Genomic DNA, 13,352 nt, shown 5'->3' with positions numbered 1-13,352 from the left:
AGTCTGAGCCTGCAATCACAGAATTCCCAGGCTTTGTAGGACTCTTATGTGAAAGCGTGGGGGTTGATTGAAAAACAGTGGCCCCTGAGAACTGGAATGTTGGGGTCAGGCTAGAGTGGAATGAATCCAGGAACTCTGAACCCAGGAACCTTCCAGAGCTTCTCTGACCACCAGAGGCCGCCTCTCCCCTCCCTTGTGTTGAGCTGGCTCTGCCTTGTTGAGAGACCTGGTAAGGCCCTCCTCTGAAAGGTGCGTGGGAATGGGTTTAAAAGTGAAGGAACATGGCATTAGTTGGGCCCTTCTACACACATTCCCTAGATTTCTCTAAAGAAATTAGCAAAAATCTTGCAATTCTTTTTTATTTTTTTAAAATATATTTTTATTGATTTCAGGGAGGGAGGATGAGGGAGAGATAGAAACATCAATAACAGAGAATCATTGATTGACTACTTCCTGCATGCCCTGCACTGGGGATCAAGCTTGGAACCCAGGCATGTGCCCTGACCAGGAATTGAACCGTGATCTCTTGGTCCATAGACCAATGCTCAACCACTGAGCTCCACCGGCCAGGCTTGCAATTCTGTTTTAGGGTCAATTGTCTCTTCTTGGGTCAGACTTTGTGTTTGTTCCTGTTGTTTTAGTTTCCTATAGGTGCTGTGAAAACTACCACACACTTAGTGCTTAAAACCACACCAGTGTATTCGCACAGAATTCTGGCTATCAGAAGTCCTAAAATGTTCAGCAAGGTTCTGTGCATCTGCAGGCTCGAGGGGAGAGTCCGCTTCCTTGTATTTCCTGCCTCTGGGGCCCCCCTGCCTGTCTTGGCTCATAGACCCATCCTCCACCTTTAGAGTGAACAACCTCTTCCATTCTCTCTGGATCTGATCCTCCTGCCTCCCTCATATGAGGGTCCTTGCGATGACACTGAGCTCACCCAGCCAATTCACGATAATGTCCTCATCTCCAAACACTTCATTTAATCACACCTGGAAAGACCCTTTGCTGTGTAAGGTAACATGTTCACAGGTCCCAGGGACTGGAATTGTTCAAGCAATTAAAAAGGAAACACGATTTTCTCTTAGAGCTGAGACACTTCCACGCCCACCCCGCTCTACCGCACGCCCCTGTCGTAAAAGATAGATTAATAAGAAAAAAAGCAAACAGAAATTCAGCAACATGCATACCTCCTGTATATATAGGAGATATCCAGGCAAACTAGGTAACTTCCCAAAGGGCCCAAGCCACCACCTTAAATACCATCCACCTCCAGTTAAAGATAAAAGAAGATGCTGGGAATGGAGAAGGAAACCAGTTAGTTATCGAGGAAGAGCACAGTAAACAAGGGTAGGTTGCTGTGCAGAGTTAAGTCACTGCCTTCCGCACTGATAGCCCTTTCTAGAGCTTTAGTCACCCTTTGTTAAAGAAGAGGAAGACACCCGGACAAATGGAGGCTTCTCTCCCTTGTAAATGTCTCTTACAAAAGGGTAGCTTCTACTCTGCTTTCAGAGCTTCACCTGTGTCTTGTGTTTCTTCAAAATAATCAGCCTATAATAATCCTTTTGCCTAACGACATATTTTGGGCTGGCAAATTCTGCTCCCCTTCAAGGCCATGGGACTGAGGTGGTTCTAATGCAGCCGTGGGCAAACTACGGCCCGCGGGCCGGATTCGGCCCGTTTGAAATGAATAAAACTAAAAAAAAAAAAAAAAAAAAAAAAGACCTTACCCTTCTATGTAATGATGTTTACTTTGAATTTATATTAGTTCACACAAACCCTCCATCCATGCTTTTGTTCCGGCCCTCCGGTCCAGTTTAAGAACCCATTGTGGCCCTCGAGTCAAAAAGTTTGCCCACCCCTGTAATGCCTGGTAGCCGCCATAAACACACCAAACCTAAGCCAGAGTCAGTTCCTGTAAATGCTCTCCTATCCCAGAAAAGGGAATTTGAGAACACCCAATCGTCAACCTTATTGGATTCCCAAATAAGGCAACTGCTTAAATCATAACCAATCAAAGAATCCCCTTGCTGTGCTCCCAGGGCTCCTTTAAAAAGCCCTTCCTGGGCGGGCGCCTGTCCTCAGAGCGCCCCTAACCACTTTCCCGGTGGGAGCTGCCTAATTTGATGTTTGCCAGAAAGACTCCTGACATTTTTAACATGCTTCAGTTATCTCTTAGCAGGATGTGGGCATCGTTGGGGTCATTATTGTGGGGATTTGGTGGAAGTTGTGGTTTAAAGGCTGCAAGAATAGGAAAAGAGTGGGGCATGAAAGTAATCTGACTCCATTGTAAAGAACCTGCTGCAGAGTAGCTGTGTCAACACAGTGATGCAGTGACAGCAACAGTTTCCAGGATCATGAATGGCGGCAATCGTTTCCTGGAATCTGGATTGCTGTGTCAGGGAGGACTTTTAATTCAACAGTTTGATGACAGCGTGGGGCCCTTAGTTCATACAGTGGGTTCGTGAAGACCTAATCCCCTATAGTAAATCCTTTCCTGCTTGAAATATCGAAATGGGCTTCTATTTCCTGCACTGAACTCTGATTGATATGATCTTGGATCCGTTACACATATATCACCTCTGGCAGCAGAGAGCAGTATCCTGATGGTTTTGGACTCCTAGCTCTAACATTTAATGGCTGTGTGATCTTCAGTGAATTACTTTTTTTTTTTTTTTTTTGCTATGCTCCAGTTTGTTTTTGCCTGTAAATGGGGATTATAATGTTTTTACACATCACCCAGGGTTTTCTTTCTTTTCCTTTTTTTTAGTTAAATAAATTAATATAGGTAATATCTTTAGAAAATGAATGTAACAGATTATTATCTAGAACATCAACCCCCCAAAAGATAGCAAATATTTTATTTTTCAGAACACATAGAACAGTCACAAAAATGTATCATTTGTATCAGTCTGGTATTTTAAAAGAGAGGATTTATGTTTTAAAGGAGAGATCATTTAGCAAAAGCAATTTTTTATTTTATTTTTTTAAATTTTTTAATTTTTTATTTTTAAAGTATTATATATGTCTTCTTCCCCCCCCCCCCCCATTGACCTCTCCCAAGCCATTCCAACCCCCCACCCTCCAGCACATGTCCTCACCCCCCTACTGTCTGTATTCACAGGTTATGCTTAGGTATATACATGCATACAAGTCCTCTATTTGATCTCTTAACCGCACCCCCTCCAAAAGCAATTTTTATCTCGTTAACACAAAAGGCAAAAAAGAACACTATGGTATTACAAGGGTGGCAGCTGCAGGAAGCACTACAGTTTGGGGAAACAAAATGAAGAGATGGAAATTAGTATAAATTTGAAGCTTGAAGGAGAGGCCCAGTGAAGCTGAAACCCAGATCTCTAAGGAAGACACGACACTTGACCCTGAACAACATGGGGGTTAGGGGCACTGACACACCTCCCCCCGCACACAGTCAAAAATCCTCATATCACTTTGACTCCCCCAAAACTTAACTACAAATAGTCTACTGTTGACTGGAAGCCTCGCCCATAGCACCAACTTGTGATTAATACAAGTTTTGTATGTTATATGTATTACATACTGTATTCTTACAATAAAGTAAGCTAGAGAAAAGAAAATGTTATTAAGAAAATCATAAGGAAGAGAAAATACAGTTACAATACTGAACTGTGTTTGTTGATACTGTACATTTACATCATCTGTTTACAAAGTGGAAAAAAAAAACATGTATAAGTGGACTCGTGCCGTTCAAATCTGTGTTATTGAAGGTCCACTGTGTTGGACTGGCATGAGGCTGATTCTGAAAGTGTTGGGAAAATATACACTGGATTCAAACACTGCTACAGAAAGAAACCACAGCTTCCTCTGTTGGATGCATTTTAAAGCATTGATAAGATGATGCACCTAGGAGCGGGAGGCAAACCGAAGGCAAACCCAAGGCAAACAGGACGGAACAAGTTTCTTCCTCTCCCACAGCCTTTCTCTCTCTGGTGCCAGTATCAGCTCAGACACAGGGAGTCACCCACAGCAGCAATGGGATTTGTAGCGTTTCAGCCCTAATATCTCAAAATGATATGGAAAGAGGGTTTGGAGCTGAGGGAGAATAAATAGCTTAATAACCAGCACATCAACCTTTGACTACTCAGCATCCATATAAAACTTTTGATAAAAATTGGGAATTCCCTATTTCCACCTAACATAATGCAACTATTCCTCATACAGGTGAAAATGTTCACTTCTCTCCAAATAAGAAGAAGCAAAGTTCCAACAGCCATTACATTGTTGATGTAAGAAATGGCCAAGCCCTGGCCCGATAGCGCAGCTGTTCTGAGTGCCGTCCAGATGTGCCAGGGTTCAGGGTTTGATCTCAGTCAGGGCACATGTGGGAAGCAACCAATGAGTACATGGATGGGTGGAACAACAAATTGATGCTTCTCTCACTCCATTCTTCTCTCTAAAATCAATCAATAAAAATGTTAAAATAATACAAAAAAGAAATGTTCAAACAGGTAGAGAATTTTTATGACTTTATTTCAGCCCAAGTGACAATTTCTGGGGAACAAAATCTCAACAGATTAAGAAAATGCTCTGGAGAATGCCAGTTCTACAACTTATTTTATCCATTAGAATCAAAGGAGGAGATGTAAGTGGTGGAGGGTCACATAAGGTACACTGGTGGTAGATTAAGGAGGTAGGAGAAAGCAAAGCAGAGAAATCTCTGGGATTGGGTAAAAAGTAAAATGGAGAGACACATACCTCTTTTACATTGGTGGTACAGGATAGTTAATAATTAACTTTCACAGCACCATTCATAGAGATGGTATTTTGGGGGGAACAAGATAATGATGAGGGTTCTGTGGTCTTGTGCTCAGGTGGGAAATTGTGGGAAATTGTGCCCTGAGGGGTCTGGAAAAGAGAGTACTCCAAAGAAATGCTATCGCAGATGCAAAGACAATAGACAGGCTCAGATAAGGTAAAGATTGACATAGGAAGCTACAGGCCCAGGACCTGATTACCACCATGATAGGCTCGTAAGCTAGCATTTTTATGTTCAGACCATCCTATGTGGTTACCGTAGGTCTCTGAGTTTGTAAGGCCGGCCATGTAGGCCTCCCCTGAGCTCCTCAGGTTCAGTGTGTGGCCCCTTTTTCATCCACAGTATGCATCTCTGGTAGAGAGTCACTCCCCCTCTCTTTGCTATGTTAATTACTCTTCCAATTTAGCCATGGTTCCTACAGACTATTGATTACCTACAGACAACTCTTGCACAAAATTTTTATACAATAGTGAGGAGGAGGAGATGGTGCACAGGGCGAATTCCCTGGAAGGGATAGTTACATTTCCAAATCTTAAGATTGCTGTTGCTAGAGTTATAAATGCTCTTCCCCCCTTTCTGTTTTTGTACGGTTATGTTTGTATCACAATTGACCTTATTTCCCATACCCTTCCGAACATTTTCATGGCTTAACATATTTAGCTTGTTGTTGTTAGTGTTCATAACAATACAGGTGTGACCATTCACTGCATCTGAATACTACTACTACTACTACTAATAAACCTGTAGGCCTGTTCTAATTGAAAAGTAACTAATAGATTTTGAAATAAATTTGTGTATTTTTATCCTTTGAAAACTTCCTTTTACTCTTCTCCCTTCATTCTTCCACAAGCATTATGTTTCTTCAGCAGAGATTTTGATTGTTACAGGAGGGTGCCAAGAGGAAGACAGAGTTAACGTTTAGTATTCGATGTCGAGAATGGGAGTTTTGAGTGAATAATATAAAAATAGGCATGAAAGCTAAGCTTTGTTGAGAAGAGGATTTCATGAACATATCTGGGGCCAGGCTTTGTTGATCGGATCATTGAACGTTATCATGAGCCAAGAATAGAACAAACGCAGAATAAGGTGAGGGCAGTCCTTATCATACAGAGAGGGGAGAGAGACTGCCCTGGTTGATCTGGGTTTGGGCAAAGAGGAACACAGACAGTCTATGTCCTGTGTCCTGTGTCCTGACTTCCCCTTTCCAGGCGAGTGCCCGAGGAATCACTGAGTGTCTATTAGACGTGTTCTGGAGAAAGTGGAAAACAGAATAGCTTTCACTTTTTCTCCATTTAGAGCCCTGGTAGACCACCCACAGGCTGACCCCTCTCCACCGTGAGGGGAATAACAGAGTTGGTGGGGAGGTGATTAAAAGGATCAAGGGCACTTTTACTGGCTCCCATGGCAAAGGCTGATACAAAGACCACACAAGGCAACACTGGGAAACCCTTGCCCCAAGCCTTGAAGACTGCAAAGTTTCTCCTGTGCCCTGATTTTACTTGAGAGAGGAAAGTGAAAGGGAGGGAGAGCACTGTAGGAAGTTTAATTTTAGATGAAGAGAATATTAACACAGTAGAGATTTTAATCAAAAGACACTGTTTAAAACAAAAGATAACGAGCTGTTGTTAGAGTTCCCCTCCAATCCAGTGCCTATTTCTCCTTGTGGAGATTTTCAAAAAGGGTCCTCACATTCTTTGGACATCTATGACTACATGTGTGGACTTAATACCATGATAATTACCTATTTAAAAGAGCTTGATGATAGTAGCTGTGCGCACATAATTATATACAACCTAAGTCACAGGCATTTTGGAAACAGAATTCCAACTAGAAAAATGTAGGGATTATACTATTTAAATACTTCTTTAAATTATTTGGTTATGTTGATATGATAAGAAATGATTAGTTACAATAATATTCAGATAGGCTCACTCATTTATTTTATGTAAAATTATGCAATTTGCAGTATTTAAGATTATTTGGCTAATACTTCCATTTCAGAGCATTCTTACTGAATTCATTATAGAGAAAAAGTAATAAAATTTATCTTAAGGTTTAATAAAAGCCCAATATTTATAGAATAGGTGGACACATTTATAAGTAACCAGCAATAAAAACATCCTTGTTATAGTCAGAAAAGTTGATGACTTGTTCTATTTTCTTACATTGTATTATTTTTCATCCAGTTTACATTTTGACATTCTGATTCAAGCCTAGGAATTGAGTAGCTACCTATTTAAAAGGAAACTATAAAATATTAACACAAATTATCATTTTAATATAAAAATTGCTGCCATATAATTTATTTTCCAATTTTAATATAAAATAATTTGGTTTTTAATGTCTTATTTTACTTGCCTCAAACTCTAATTAAATGCCTCAGACTGGAACGGCATTCCATTAAGTATCTGTTACAACATGTCTGTAGAAATGTCTGCTCTGTGTGCATAAAATTCTCAGGAACCTGGAAACTTAATATTCAAGTTTCATATAATTCTGTTAACACCACTGAGGAAAAAAAAATTAAGGAAAATTTACAACTAAGGTACTGAAATAGCTAACAAAAATTCCGTCAGTTTAGAATAGCTACTGCTTGGTGCTATCCATAGAGTTTTTGTTTTAGTGCCAAAATCAAAGATTCCATTAAAAAAAATAAAATAAATAGAATGTCTGGTTGGCAACTTTTGATTCATGGATTTTGTGCTGCTGGTGTCATCAAATATAAAAATTTATGTCTTTATTTTTTTTTATGTTCCTTATTTTTTTAACTAAGAATTTCTTCACCTTCCTTGGAGTTCCATTTAATTTCAGTGTGTTATATTTTCTCTACCTTTACTTTGCTTTAGTGCTGTTTTTCAATTTCTTACTATTCCTTGGTTGCTTTAATGCATCTATTCTTAACCAGGTAACTTTTTTTCAGTGTGCCCATATGATAGTAGTAGCCTGCATTTTCTGAGTAATTCCCAAGGCCAGGCCTTGTGTGATCAGACACACACACAATGAGTGCTCCCCACGTAAGGAGGCTGGTATCACAGTGATGCCGCTAATACTGAGGAAGAAGCTGAGGCACAAGGGATTAAAGCTGGCAAGCGGAAGGGCTGGGCTTTGCTAACATGTGGTCCAACTTCAATGCACACTTAACAGTCTTTTTGTGAAAATCCTATTAGTCGTGATACAGAAAGTTATTGTAAACTGGCTTATGAAACATGGCATAAAATCGAGGAGTGGGCTTCCAGACACTGCTGGATTCAGATGCTGAAATCACAGCGGGCTCTGTCACTTGGCTTCTTTCTCTTCATTCTCAGATTGCCTCTGCATGGCAGGTATCGCATTTTAAAAGATTAAATACACTTAAATGAATGAAATTAGACACTCATCTGGTCTAGTCCTTCAGTGTGTGGTGATAATTAATCTTTAAAAAACATTTTAATGTTCTATGCATCGTAACTCTTACTTGCAATTTCCTGAGTGTATAAAATCAAAGAGTGGAAATTTCTATTGGATGGATGTCAGCTTTATGCACATTCTTTAGCTGAATAAATGTGATTGCTAAGAACACGTTTAATGAAACAAGTTCAGAAGTTACAAGAACTTGAAGCAACAGCAAGTACTTGATTAACATTCTGTGTATAACAGAAGTGTCATTGGGGAAAGGAACTTTTTTTTTTAAAAAAAAATATTTTACTGAGTTTTTACAGAGAGGAAGGGAGAGGGATAGAGTTAGAAACATCGATCAGCTGCCTCCTGCACGCCCCCTACTGGGGATGTGCCCGCAGCCAAGGTACATGCCCTTGACCTGAATCAAACCTGGGACCCCAGTCCGCAGGCCGACACTCTATCCACTGAGCCAAACCGGTTAGGGCTGAACTTATTTTTTAATATGTTTAAAGGTCTTTATTGCCTAAGGGAGGGGGGACCATGTATGGTATAAATCTTAAACTACATACTCAATTCAATATACACTTCATGTCACATTTCTTTATTTTTAGAAACCATCTTCAGTCCATGTCCAGGCCTCCATTGGTGTAGATAGTAAGAAATTAAAAGTAATATATTGCCAGGATATATCACCCCCCATGGTTATCTAAAATCTTGGGGTTCTGTACAGCATCAATTATCTAGAATACTGCTGAAGTTATAGTCTGCATCCTTCCATCATTCCTCAAGCATGGTAAAATGGTCCCTTCAGGTGTAGTGGCTCTCTGCTTTTATTGGCTGCCATAGGTCCTCATAGAGGTTGAGACCACTGTGTCTAGGGTCTAGGCTCCCTGAAGGCCACTACCTAGGGAGAATCAAGGGGACCCGCAAATCTTGGTCCCATTCACTGGTTCTATAAATGTCATCTCTCTCACTATTTGGCCCCAAAGGACTTACTCTTCCTTTCACCTTATCTACTGGGCTAGCTAAAAAGATCTCATCCATAAGCTAATACTTTTACAAACCATAAGAATGGCTCTTGTCCTCCTAGACCTCTACTTCCAGTTTTGCAAAAAGTCCAGGAGCAAGGAACTACAAATGACCTGGCTATCACCTTAAAATAGGAGGGAGAGGCACAGAGGATCAGCACCAATTATTATCTTAAAAATGTTGTTCTGGTATTTACCTATGCCATTAAGGTCAATTAATATTTGACAAAGGAGGCTAGAACATGCAATGGAGTAAAGACAGTCTCTTCAACAAATGGTGTGTTGGGAAAATTATTCAGGCACATGCAAAAAGATAAAACTAGACCACCAACTTACACCATATACAAGAATAAACTCAAAATGGATAAAAGGCTTAAATGTAAGTTGTGAAAAGTACTAGAAAACATAAGAAGCAAGATCAGACATTTCATGTAGTAAAATTTTCATTGATACATCTCCTAGGGCCGTGGGCAGCAAACTGCGGCTCGCGAACCACATGCGGCTCTTTGGCCCCTTGAGTGTGGCTCTTCCTAAGCCTTAGGAGCACCCTAGTTAAGTTAATAACAGTGTACCTACCTATATGGTTTAAGTTTAAAAAATTTGGCTCTCAGAAGAAATTTCAATCATTGTACTGTTGATATTTGGCTCTGTTGAGTAATGAGTTTGCCAACCACTGTCTAGGGCAAGAGAAATAAAGAAAAAAATAAACAAATGGGACTACATCAAATTAAAAAGCTTGAACAAAGGAACCAAGATGGCGGCATAGGTTAACACCGGAGTTTGCTGCCTTGAACAACTACTTCAAAAGTGAAACTAAAAAACGGAAGGGACATCACCCAGAACCACTGGAATGCTGGCTGAGTGGAAGTCCTACAACTAGGAGGAAAGAGAAACGCATACAGACACTCAGAGGAGGCGCAGTGCTGAAGTCAAATTCTGAGGTGCGGAGGGCGCGGTTGGCGTTTTCAATCGGGAGGGAGTCGCAGACTCTGAGCTCCAGATACAGGCGAGTCTTTAGGGACCCAGACTCAAACGGGAGAAGCGGGACTGTCTGGCTTCGGTCAGAGAGAGTGCAACTTTCTCTCCGAGCTTTGCAGCAGGTGCTGGGACTCAGAGAGGCAGAGCCCCTGGGGACAGGACTGAGAGCCGCCATAACTGCTCTCTCCGGCCCACCCTGTTGATCCTGTGTGACCCGCCCTGCCCAAGCCCTGCACAGAGGCATTTGCCAGATAGCCTCAGGCAAAGGCTAGATTAGCACCTCCCTAGAGGACAGAAGTTCTCTCACTGCAGACACAGCTGATTCTCATAGCCACTTGGCCTGGAGGTCAAACCCTCCCTGGTATTAGCTACAACAATCAAGGTTTAACTATAAGACTGCGCACAAAGACCACTAGGGGGTGCACCAAGGAAGCATAACAAAATGCGGAGACAAAGAAACAGGACAAAATTGTCAATGGAAGATATAGAGTTCAGAACCACACTTTTAAGGTCTCTCAAGAACTGTTTAGAAGCCGCTGATAAACTTATTGAGATCTACAAGAAAACTAATGAGACCCTCGATGTTATATTGGGGAACCAACTAGAAATTAAGCATACACAGACTGAAATAACGAATATTATACAGACTCCTGACAGCAGACCAGAGGAGCGCAAGAATCAAGTCAATGATTTGAAATGCGAGGAAGCAAAAAACACCGAACCGGAAAAGCAAAATGAAAAAAGAATCCAAAAATGCGAGGATAGTGTAAGGAGCCTCTGGGACAGCTTCAAGTGTACCAACATGAGAATTATAGGGGTGCCAGAAGATGAGAGAGAGCAAGATATTGAAAACCTATTTGAAGAAATCATGACAGAAAACTTCCCCCATCTGGTGAAAGAAATGGACTTACAGGTCCAAGAAGCACAGAGAACCCCAAACAAAAGGAATCCAAAGAGGACCACACCAAGACACATCATAATTAAAATGCCAAGAGCAAAAGATAAAGAGAGAATCTTAAAAACAGCAAGAGAAAGAAACTCAGTTACCTACAAGGGAATACCCATACGACTGTCAGCTGATTTCTCAACAGAAACTTTGCAGGCCAGAAGGGAGTGGTAAGAAATATTCAAAGTGATGAATACCAAGAACCTACAACCAAGATTACTTTATCCAGCAAAGCTATCATTCAGAATTGAAGGTCAGATAAAGAGCTTCACAAATAAGGAAAAGCTAAAGGAGTTCATCACCACCAAACCAGGATTATATGAAATGCTGAAAGGTATCCTTTAAGAAGAGGAAGAGGAAGAAAAAGGTAAAGATACAAATTATGAACAACAAATATGCATCTATCAACAAGTGAATCTAAGAATCAAGTGAATAAATAATCTGATGAACAGAATGAACTGGTGATTATAATAGAATCACGGACATAGAAAGGGAATGGACTGATTATTCTTGGGGGGGAAAGGGGTGTGGGAGATGTGGGAAGAGACTGGACAAAAATCGTGCACCTATGGATGAGGACAGTGGGTGGGGAGTGAGGGCGGAGGGTGGGGCGGGAACTGGGAGGAGGGGAGTTATGGGGGGGGAAAAGAGGAACAAATGTAATAATCTGAACAATAAAGATTTAATTTAAAAAAAATTAAAAAAAAATAAAAGGAACAAATTAGTAAAAAAAAAAAAAAAAATTAAAAAGCTTCTGCACAGAAAAAACAACAACCACACACCCACCATCAAAATGAAAAGGGAACTCACTGTATAGGAGAACATATTTGCCAATGATACATCTGATGAGGGATTAACTTCCAAAATATATAAAGAACTCATACAACTCAACAAAAGGAAGACAAACAATCCGATTAAAAAAATGGGCAAAGGACCTGAATAGACTTCTCCAAAGAGGACATGCAGATACCCAATAGACATATGAAAAATGTTCAATGTCACTAATCATCAGAGAGACACAAATTAATATTATAATAATCCCTGGCTGGTTTTTTCTCAGTGGTTAGAGCATTGGTCGGCAAACTCATTAGTCAACAGAGCTAAATATCAACAGTACAACGATTGAAATTTCTTTTGAGAGCCTCATTTTTTAAACTTAAACTATATAGGTAGGTACATTGTTATTAACTTAATTAGGGTACTCCTAAGCTGGCCTTTGCTAAAAACGTCCTCAGTCTGATTGAGGTATGTTCGCTGAGGTCTACCCCTTCCAACTCTCCCATCCACACCCATCTTGTATACTTGTTTTGTCTATCTTCTTTCCGAAAACCGACTTCTGCGCATAGGCCACGAAGTTTCAATCGCACTGTACATGCGCGCCCACACATGGTATTTTGTGGAAGAGCCACACTCAAGGGGCCAAAGAGCTGCATGTGGCTCTCGAGCCACAGTTTGCCGACCACTGGGTTAGAGCATCGGTCCATAGACGAAGGGTTGCAGGTTAGATTCCCGGTCAAGGGCATGTACCTCAGTTGCAGGTTCAATCCCTGGCCTGGTCTGGGCGCATGCAGGAGGCAACCAGTAGATGTGTCTCTCTCACATTGACGTTTCTCTCTCTCTCTGTCCTCCCTCCCTTTTACTCTCTCTAAAGATCAATGGAAAAAAATGTTCTTGGGTGAGAATTAAGAAAAAAACCTATAATGAGATATCTCATACATGACAGAATAGCTATCATCAATTATAAATCAATAGACAGGTGCTGGCAAGGATGTGGAGTATACTGCTAGTGGGAATGCAGATTGGTGCAGCCACTATGGAAAACAGTATGGAGTTCCCTCAAAAAATTAAAAATGGAACTGCTGTTTGACCCAGCAACCCCACTTCTAGGAACATATCCCAAGAACCCCGAAACACCAATCAGAAAGAATATATGCACTCCTATGTTCATAGAAGTGGTATTTACAAAAGCTAAGACTTGGCAATACCCCAAGTGCCCATCAGTAGATGAGTAGATAAAAAAGCTGTGGTACATCTACACCATGGAATACTATGCAGCAGTAATAAAAGTAGGATCTCTTACTCTTTAAGATAGCATGGATGGATGTGGAGATTATTATGCTAAGTGAAATAAGCCAGTCAGAGAAAGATAAATATCACGTGATTTCACTTATTTGTGGAATCTAATGACCAAAATTAATTGACCAATAAAATAAGTCCAGAAGCATGGAGGCAT

Source organism: Myotis myotis, unplaced genomic scaffold, assembly GCF_014108235.1.
Source record: "Myotis myotis isolate mMyoMyo1 unplaced genomic scaffold, mMyoMyo1.p scaffold_m19_p_6, whole genome shotgun sequence".
NCBI classification, from domain to species: Eukaryota; Metazoa; Chordata; class Mammalia; order Chiroptera; family Vespertilionidae; genus Myotis; species Myotis myotis.
This window is presented reverse-complemented; position numbering follows the sequence as displayed.